The following is an 11,028-nucleotide window of genomic DNA, read 5'->3' as shown; positions in this document are numbered from 1 at the left end:
GAGGTGGTAAAGGTTTTTCATGAAGAACCAGAGGGTACAACCTGAATTTGGGGACCACTTCTGTCACCAAGAATTTGTACCAAATGTCATTCCAAAGCTGGTCCCTCCCTGTCTGCAGCCCTCACCGCTCCCACTGAGGTTCTACATAAGCCAGACCCTCTCTCCTTCGGAATTACCCTTCCTTCCTGGTCATTAAACTTCAGCTCTAAACTCACCTCTTTGAGGAGGTGTTCTGGAGTGAACCCCAGGCCTGCTCACCCCAGTACCCCTGTATATACCCTCTGACCCCATGACTCCAGCTGCCCCGCCACACACACACAGGCTTTGTGACGTCCACATTCTTGGTGAACTTGTGGTCCTGTGAACCCGGGGAGAGTACCCGAGGACCGGGAGGCAGAGCAGGGCTTGAATCGCGTGCCCACGCTTAGAGCTGTGTGACCTTGAACAGCTGAGTGCATGTCTCTGAGCTTTCTCATCAGTGGAATGGGAGAGCATCACCCACCTAGCAGGAGGATTGAATGAGACCACGGGTGCAGGGTTGCAAGCACGGTGGCTGGTGCTCCCTCCCGCCCTCAGGGCTGCTCACAGGCCACCTCCTCTGAGTGTCCTCCCTGATCCCACCACAAGCCATGCCCCACCGGCGCCACCCGGCCTCATTGTCCTTCAAGCCCTTCTATATCTCTCAGGGTCTTTCTTTATCCTCTGTCTACCCTCTACTAGAATGTCAGGTCTATGAGGGTGGGGGTTTTAGCTACTTTGTTCATCGCTGAATCCCAAGTACCTAGAAAAGTGCCGGCCTATAGTGACGGATTGAATGGCAGGTGTGTAGTAGGGGCTTTACAGATGGAAGGTACTGTTATTACTCTGTATTTATCTCCATCTTATTTGCAACTGGTAGGTTGGCTGAACTCACCTTCATGCCTGGGGCAGTCCCAGCTCCAGTGACCTGCCAAACAGTGGTAATAGGGTCACTGCCTGGGCTACCGTGAGCCCTGCCTCAGGCAGGGGACGCTGATCTCCCTGGAGGCACCTCAACAACCTGCCCTTCCAGAGCAGAGGCCACGGAATCTGCTTGCTCACCCCTTCCATGTAAACATTCAACACCAGGACACACGGATTATCCTCAGGGGCCCCACAACCTTTGTCAGGGTTAAGGAAATCCAGACGAGACTAGCAGCGCTCCTGCCATGGCAGAGGCTTGGGCTCTGATTCCAGCTCTGCCTCAGATTTGCTGTGTGACCTGAGGTAACACACTACCTCTCTGGGTATTTCAGTTTTCTATTTTACTTATTTAACAAATATCGACATTGTGCTAATTACTTGCCAAAAATTGTCCTAAGAGCTTTATGTACATGTAACTCATTTAATCCTCTTAAGAACCCTATGAGATGGGTTAATGTCTTCCATTTTATGTATGACCCACACGAGGCACAGAGAGGTGAAGTGATGTGCCCAAGGTCACACAGCTAGTAAATGGCAGAGCCAGGATTCAAGCCCAGGCAGTGTGTGCTGGTAATCACTGCAGAATCAGTGCTGGTGACCATTAGGCTGCCCTGGATGGTGCCTGTGAAGGGCCAGCTTTTGCTTTTCAGGAATCTGAATTTCCTTCTGATGGTGCCTCCATGATTTGGCCACACACTCATTTTCCTAACGGTTCCATTTGGCTTCCCTAAACAAGAATCTCCCTTCCTGCCATTCTCTGAATCTAATAACTGCATTTCCCTTGCTTCCAGAAGGAAACAGCCAGTGGTGTGCTGGAACCGCTACGGGGAATGGGGAGCCCTAATGCATAGTGTCTGTCCGTTTCTGTGGTATAAAAACTCCCGCCATGGCCAAATTCAAGCTACCAACCTGATGTCACTGAACATGGAGTTGAGAAGAAAATCAGCTCTCAAAAGCCGCAACGAAGACTCCAGCACACCTCTGTCAGGCCAAGCAATGGTGTGACAACAGGCATGAGTCAGGCACTACTCAGGAACAAGCCAGCAGCTGGTCCTCTGGGCTGGGGACTGTGCTTCTCCCACCTCACATGCCCTCCCTGGTCTTCACCCCTCACACTTCCCTGAGGCCACCCTTCCTCCCCTGAGGGACCCGGCTGTGGCTCCCTGGAGAGGGTGCATCAGCTGGCAGCTCAGGGGTGACAGCAGTCCAGCTGTGATTAACCTCCGGTTAGAGCAGTCTTTCCTCCCCGACGCTCCCCACCCATCAGCTCCAGGTTGCCTCCAGGATGGAATTTAAACTTCCTGGCCTGTCGGAAGAGGCTTGCCCCCATCTGGGCCCTGACTTTCTTGCTAATCGGATCCTCCAGAGTCTATGTGCGAACGACCTCTGTTCTAACCATCTCACAAACATCCTTACTCATCCCTGTCACCACACCTTTGCTTGATCTGGAATGCCATCCCTCTGCTTTGCCAAGGATGGGAGGACCCTCGTGCCTCAAGACCTGGCTCAGGAGCACTTCCGGCTGACTGCGCCAGACCACTCCCACCCAAGTGCCCTCTGCCTCCTCTGATTCCTTCCTGCAGGACTTCATGGCACAGCTGGCCCTTGGACTTGAACTGTCAGTTACCTTTCAAACAAAACTAAACTGTACTTTTCTTGAGGGCATGAGTGTCTTATTTCTCTCTGTCCGCTGTACCTACCTAGCAATGCATTGTAAAGCCTTAATCCATTAAACCTAATTTTGCTAAGGATACATAGACAAATGTCACGGTTCCTGTCCTCAAGAAGCTCATGCCCTAGAAGGGAGGCAGAGGCAAAAAGGAAAAAACAATTCACTATAACCTGCAGGTGGAGTGCAAATTGGTACAAGGTTTTAGAACTGTTTGGCAATATGTTATCAAAATGGTGAAAATATGCACCTTATTTATCCTGATAATTCTTGGGCTATCAATTTAGTCTATGTAAATAGACAAAGGTCACTGTTTTATTATTAACAAAGAGATGTTTCCAGCATCATGGGGGGAAAAGTAACAGGGAAAAAAAAAGAAGCCTGGATAGCTTGTTCCAAATTTGGAGAGTTGGTGTGTAGTCCCCATGTGCCTTTTGTTCTATATATGAAGTCGGACAATTAAGTTCGTTAACTCATCCTAGAAAAAGTGCTACATACCTCATTGCTGAATATCACTACGGTCACCTTTGAAGTACACCCTCTTGGAAGATATGCATTGACGCCAGCACCTAGTCCAACCTTCAAAGCAGTTTTGGAACTCTTTTTCTGGAATGGCCATCAGAGCTGTCATCATATTACCCTTAATGTCCTGAATGTCATCAAAATGTCTTCCTTTAAATATTTCCTTTATCTTCCGGTAAAGAAAGAAGTCACTGGGGGCCAGATCAGGTGAGAAGGGAGGATGTTCCAATACAGTTATTTGTTTACTGGCTAAAAATGCCCTCACAGACAGTGCTGTGAGCTGGTGCATTGTCGTGATGCAAGAGCCATGAATTGTTGGCAAAAAGTTCAGGTCGTCTAACTTTTTCATGCAGCCTTTTCAGCACTTCCAAATAGTAAACTTGGCTAACTGTTTGTCCAGCTGGTACAAATTCATAATGAATAATCCCTCTCATATAAACAAAAGAAAACAAACTTGTTGCAACAAGTTCGCGAATTTAATTGTTGAAACTCATATGTACGTATCTGTAAAAATATCAAACTGGATCATTCTGCAATTTCCTTTTTCACTCAAGATTGTTGGTGAGATCTGCCCATGTTGACTCAATCTAGCTCAGGGTTTCTCAACTTGGCACTAGTGACATTTCGAGCCCAATAATTCTTTTTTTGTGGGGAGGCTGTCCTGCGCATGATACCCTTGGTCTCCACCCACTAGATGTCAGTAGCTCACTCTCCAGTCCCCTGTGTGACAACCCAAAATGTCTCCAAACATTGCCAATCGTATGTGACGTAGGCAGTCATTCTAGTTCATTTGTTCTCACTGCTGTGTAATATTTCATTGTATGAATGTCCTATTCTCCTATTGATGGACTTTATGAGATTTCTTTGTTTTGTTTTGTTTTCCTATTACAAATAATGCTGAGTGGAAAGTCTCCACACTCATTTCCTTGAGCCCAAATGGGAAAGTTTCTCTACAATAATCACCTACAAATAGAACGCAAGGCCATATGGCATGTACAGCTTCCCTCCTTAATAAATCTTGCCAAACTGCTTTCAGTGTATGAAAGTTTTACAGTTTTTGTGTGGTCACATTCATTAACCTTTCGCTTTAGGGTTTCTGGGTTTTGTGACATACTTAAGAGCCCTTCTCTATTTAAATCTTTGATTTGTCGGAAGTGGTTGTGGCTAAAGGAGGAAAGTAGCCTCCAGTTGTTTCAACACCATTTTTTGACACAGGTGACTGAACATCATACATTTATTTTTTATAAATGTATTTTTACAGATTTAGGAAATATTTTAGGTGTTACACCAACCTGTCAACAGCTATCATTTCCGGGTAGTGGGATAATAGATGTTACCTCACTACATTAAATATTTTTTGCAATAGCAAAGCTGTTTTATTTGTGTCATGAAAGAGTAATAATTAGAAAAAGTAACGTGGTAAGTGCTTTGACACCAGTAAGCCGGACACACGTTATAGAAACAGCTGGAGGGCACGTGACTTGACTGGAGGTTGGGGACAGGCTTGGTGGGGTATGTAGGGGGGTGTTTCTTAACCTGGGAGCAGGGTGGGGCTTATTGGGGGCAGAATAGCCTCCAAATGGGGACACTTACCCGCACTTTGTCAGCAGCTATTATCAGATAGTCACTGCCTGGGTCACTGGACAGAGCTGTGGGAGTGAGGTTCTCTAAAGTGCCCAGACCATCAGCTGTGTCATGCCTGAGCAATGGCCAAGGGGAAATGGGCCTTTGTGTAATGGTGGTGAGTGATGACTTGACACCTCACAACCGGAAACAGATGGCGCCATCGCAGCCCTGCAAATGGAGCCAGCTGATCAGGTCAAAGTAACACCCGGGAGGACACATAGGCCTAGGGCTCCCCTGAAAAACACCCCACTGTCTGTCAGCTGAGTACCAGGGAGGTGGATCAAAGGTACACAGGGCCCAGAGATGGCCACCAGCAACAGGTGCTCAGAGCTTCTGTCCTAGGGGTGCCAGGAAAATGGGAAGTCACTGTTTACAACTGTCTTTCCTCTTTAAAGTGTCAACTCCAAGAGGGCAGGACTTTTTAATTTTTTCCCATGTTCCCAGTGCCTGACACATAGATGTGACCCATAGATATTTGTGGAATGGTTCCATGAGGGTGCAAGGTACCACAATGACTTCCACCTCCTCTTCTTTCCACCTGATATTTTCATTTTAAAGTGGCAGGTGAAGGGGAAAACGGTAGGACTTATCTGGACCATGGCCATCAGCCGCCTTCCATGATCTTTTGATTCTTGTTCCAATTCATTAAATCGTTGTGCCTCCAACTTGAATTACACAGCAAGATGTAGCCAAGAGAATCAGAAGCCAATTCTCCTAACACTTGTCTCTTCTTAAACTGGGAACTTGCACACAGCACCATTTCTGAGGGCAGATAATCTGTTATGTATTTGCTTTCTTTCTCTAGATAATCTTTGCTTCTAAAGATTGTTGATTGTACAAACAGGAAGCAGAGGACAAGATGATTTGCAATGATTAAAAGATGGTAGTCATTCTCTGACTCAGTCAAAAAGATTGGATACCTCCTGTGTGTCAGATACCATGCCAGGTGATGGGGACACAGTACCGAACAAGAAAGCCTGTGTCCTCAAGGACATACAGCCTTGAGCTAACATTTATTGAGCATTTAATATATGCCAAGGGCTTTACATGTTTCAGCTCTTAATTCTCACAGCAACCAACCCTATGAGGTAGATTCAGAGGGATTAAGTAATTTGCCCAAGATGGTACTACTAGGAGACAGAGAGGCTGGGATTTGAACTCAGGCAGACTGGTTCCAGAGCCTGTGTCCTTATCTTGTTTTTTCTCTTGAGCCTGTGATACAAACACCAGGCGATGACAAAGCAGCGTGATCAGTGCCACCAATGATCAATGCATACAAGCACACAGAAGGGACACTTAATCCCAGCTTGGGGACGGCCAGGGAAGATGTATAGAGGAAATGATATTGATAGCTAGCCCGGAGGAGTAGGGAAGGAGAAGCAGGGGTTTCTAAGCAGAGAGAATATCACACACAAACACCAGGAGAGCCAGAAAGCTGGAGCGCATAGTGGCATTGAACTACAGACCAGGGCCAGAGAGAATGAGAAGTGGCATGGAACTGTGGAGAGCCACGCTGAAGGGAGGAAAAAGGCGGCTGCTGCAGCCTCTGTCGCATGAGCCCTACTTCTCTTCAGAGGGCTGGCAGTGCATTTCCCCCCGAGATGAGTAAGGAAGCGAGGGAGACGGGGCTGGGACCTGGGAGAGATGCCAGCATGCACTTGATGAGACCAGGCACCAAGTGCCCAGGTGTGGCTGCCACAGACAGTGGTGCCCTCCTGATGCCTCTCCTCTCCGGCCTGCAGCAGCGGCAAGTCCTTAGGGAAATGATGCAGAATGAATATGTTGCTAGATTTTCTTTCAGAAACCAAGAGACACACTTCTAATGTCAATGCTATAAAACTGTGGAACTACCGTGTTTCCCCGAACGTAAGACCTAGCCGGACAATCAGCTCTAATGTGTCTTTTGGAGCAAAAATTAACCTAAGACCAGGTCTTATGTTATGTAAGACCCCGTATTATATTATATCCAGTCTTATATAAGACCGGGTCTTATATTACAGTAAAATAAGACTGGGTCTTATATTAATTTTTGCTCCAAAAGACGCACTAGAGCTGATTGTCCGGCTAGGTCTTGTTTTTGGGGAAACACGGTAGAAGTCCTCCAATGTTGATATCATGATGGTCTATTGATTGATTCCAGCCTCAGTTGTAATGTGACTCTGAATGAGAACTTGAGACATTACTTGTATAGAATATACAAGTAAAGATATAAATTGTCTTAACATACAGTAGGGTTCAATAACATAACTTTTCAGAAGGGAAGGAGGAAGCAGGTGAAGGAAAGAGAACAGAAAGTCAGATCTGCCCTTTGATATAGAGGTTTCACTTCTTAGGGTTCTATAGCCCTCAAGTTATTTCATCTGCCAGCAGTTCTCAAAGTGTGCGCTTGGGAAATCTTGGGGGGGGGGTCATCTGTGGTTGTCACGACGACCAGGGCTTTACTGATATTTAGCATTCAGGAGCCATCGTGCAGAGTGGGGTTCTCAACAAGAGTTGCTTTATAGCGCCAACATACATCTTGCTGGACATTCGTGTAGGTAGAAAAACCCATTTTTGATGATCCAGGATCACAACTGAGGAAATTAAAAAAAAGATTATACTTGTTTTCTTTGAAATTTTACCAAGAGTTGTTCACCAATTTCAGAAAGTCACATGACTGATCAGTCGTGGTATATGAGTTGCCAAGACGACACAATGTAGTTGTCACATTCAAGGTGATTCTGTTCAGGTACAAGCGTCTAACTGCATCATCTTTTATGTAGTTATGCTTGAGTGTTTACATATTGGTGTATTTATAGTTTTCCTTTATCCATCATTTATATTTTCTTTAAAACTGTGTGTGCATGGTGCCCATGAATTTCACTTCATAAAAGATCATAAGAGATATTATGATATATTAATGACACGAAAGGTGTTGGATCTGATAGTTGAGAACCACTGGTCTTTGTCAAGGAGCTGGGGGGAGGGGCCCTGTGGTTTTACTTATTTTACCCCTTCAAATGACATTCAAAGGTGGTGTGTGTGTGTGTGTGCGCGCGCACGCATGCACTTACACGGTGCCAAAAAAAGGTATACACTTTTTAAGACAGGAAAACTGTATTAAAATTGTAATAATATATACCGATAACAAAAGATGAATACAAGTCACGTTTGACTTCTGCAGTTACAAGGTGCTCAAAGTGGTTACCATCAGCGTCCAGACACTTCTGATTACGTCGAACTACTGCTTGAGGAACATTGACCAAAGTGTCCATGTATATACATTTTTTTGGCACCCCAGGTATATACATAAAATTGCAAACTTGGACTTAAGGTTACTTCCTCACTTAACTGCTTAGTGACTTCTAAACAAAGCACATTCTCTAAACTGAATGAATCAAATAGGTTTGCAGCACAGCAGTGTTCCACTGGCCTCAATAATGGGAGTTCTCCAGAAACGGCACTGGAGCTAGCCCCTGGACCATCTCGTCTCCTCCCAATTGGTTTCAGACACTCACACTGTTCCCATACTCACTCTAAGAGGACGGCCTCAACGTCCAAGGTCAGCTCAAGTGAGATGCAAACTGACCAGTATCTTGTGTCCATAACATACTGGGCACACTGGGGTTTATTTCATCTTTACAATCATCTGAAAGCTAGAAACAATTATCCCAGGGTCTCATACCTGACAAGAGCTTGGGCCAGGACTTGAACCCAGGTCTGTGTGGCTTCACAACCTAGTATTCTTTCCATTGTAACCCATGACCTAAGAAAATCTTGCTGTCATACCCCATTTTAAGCACTAGATTTTCTGTGGATAATGGCCAGAGCTTCTGAACAAAAGATAACTTTAATCACTCAATACCTCCTTTTTTTGTTTTGAGAAATGGAATAGCCTTGATCCAACATTGAATACTTTCTTTTGAATTGCCTAATATCTTTCTTTTCCCCCCAAGGAGACATACTTGGGTCTTTAGAAAGGTCTTTCGTAATTGTATTTCCCCTCAAGATAGCAAGCCATTTCTTTAAGTGATAACAAGTTAGTAGGTGTTCACCTTCATTATTTCTTCAAGAGGCTTTGGTATTCTGCAAGACTAGGGATGTTTCAAGCTTCAGACCCATGGGTCTCAACCAGGGACAATTTTACCCCCCAGGGGATATGTGGCAATGTCAGGAGACATTTTTGGCTGCCCTAACGGGAAGAGGGTGTGTGTGTGCTGCTGTCGTCTTGTTGAGAAGTCTGGGACGCTGCTGAACATCCTGAAATGTACAGGACCCCACACAACAAAGAATTACCTGGCCCAAGATGTCAAAAGCGCCCAAGTTAGAAAATCCTGCTTTCGATCCTTCAAGTACACTCTTCTACTGGGGAAGGACCTACCAAGCCCTCTCACGAGGGGGAGGTTCCTGCCACAAAGAAGTGATGGTGCTCCGCTTGCCAGGGGCCCAACAGCTGCGTGCAACTCCTTTCCAGCTGGGCTCTGGCCTGGGTAAAACGGAAATTGGGGAATGGTTCCCCAGGTCACACAGACTTTAAAAATCTTTATCAAAATTAAAAAAAACGCTTTGATTCCAAAATAAATTATTCAGTGTTAGAGAAAAAAAAAGCAAACATAACAAATTGCACAAAAAGTTAAGCCACCTATAGTGCCCCCACCTAGAGACGACTGCTGAGTTTGGTGTGTGTTCCTGTGGGTTTGTACTAACCATACACTACCATTCTGTCAACACAAAAAGGGGGCGAGTTAGCTATAGTTTGCCACTTACTTTTTCTCTCATAACTGTATCTTGCAAAGGTACCCACACCTAGCTGGATGGTATTCCACTTTAAAGATAACTATCTTACCCAGCAAGCCCTTATTGACAGATACGTGGCTTCCTTCCAATGTTTTTGCTAGTATGAAGAACATAACACTGAATAATCTTTTCCTTTGAATACTTGTGAGGCCTCTAATTTCTGAGCAGTGTAAATGCTAAGTTCAAAATGTATATATATCAAAACATCTGTATTATAAACAGAAACGGTCTTCATTACTTGTATATTCATTAGCCAAGTCCTTGTAGCTATCAGATTGTACAGAGATGTGAGTCATCGCATGAAAACACTCACTAATGAACGGACTCCTTGTAAAATTAGTCCCTTCCTTGCTTCTTAAGTATCTGAACCCAGTGTCTATCCTACCTGTTCTAGTCTGGTATCCTGTTAGTCTCTAATTGATTACATTGCAAATAACACAAATACGATGCAGATTATATTGCAAATCTTGCAAAAGATGGTGGATTTGATGAACTTGATAAACAATGCCAGACTGCTCAAATCTCAAGCAAAGCCACGGAAAAATGTGGATCTGGCACTCAGACCAGTTAACAATCAAGGGAAAAGGGATAAGGTGACTACTGATACTTACATGAAAGAACGATGTGAATATCAAGATTGATGTCCTTAGGAAACCTGAGGAAGACTGCAAATATGTTTGCGGAAATTACCTCTAAGATTATGCTGCCAAAGCAAATGAGGATATTGTAGGACACTAAACACGGTTTCACTTGAAAACCAAACACTCGATTCATTCTTTGTTCATTGTAAGAACACTATATTTGAAATTATGAATGTTTTTCCAGTTTTGTTCGGTTTTCATGATAAAAGTCCCAATCGGAATTCTCCTCTTCAATCCCCACCACATACTAGGAACTTTTGGTTCCTACTTGAAGTGGCTTCACTTTGGGTGAGCTGTTTCTGGTGTCATCTTTCTCCTTGAGCTCAACAGGCCCTCCACTCTTGGAAGCCTAGGAAGAAAGTTGTGGCACGGCACTCATGTCTGGTATGTGAAGGCAACATACTTCCTACCATTGTCTGATCTTTAGAAGGGCTGATGTAAGCCAAGTGACAACTGGGTGCCTTTTCTTTTACCCCTTTAAGAAGTCACTGAGGACAGGATACAGAAAAAAGCCTGTGCTTGCTTTGCCTTCTATCACTGCCATCATTCCCAACTGCCAGCCAGGCCAGACAGCTGAGGACAAACACGCAGCTGCATGCTGGGCCTCACAGTGCACCGTGGGACGCCTGTCAGCATCCCTGCGCACACCAACACAGACCCTGAAAACAGCTGTGAGACCTCGTGGCCCCTTAACCCTGTGACGCAATTCAGTAGTTTGAAGAATACTGTCAAGAGTCATAAGACAAGAGTCATCAATACATTTGCTTAAAAGTCTATAAACAATGTACACATCTAACCTCTCTGGCAAACGAAAAATAAAAATATACTTCCTACAGATAGTCTTAGAATTTT

This window comes from Rhinolophus sinicus, linkage group LG05, assembly GCF_036562045.2.
Source record: "Rhinolophus sinicus isolate RSC01 linkage group LG05, ASM3656204v1, whole genome shotgun sequence".
In the NCBI taxonomy this organism is placed as follows: Eukaryota; Metazoa; Chordata; class Mammalia; order Chiroptera; family Rhinolophidae; genus Rhinolophus; species Rhinolophus sinicus.
This window is presented reverse-complemented; position numbering follows the sequence as displayed.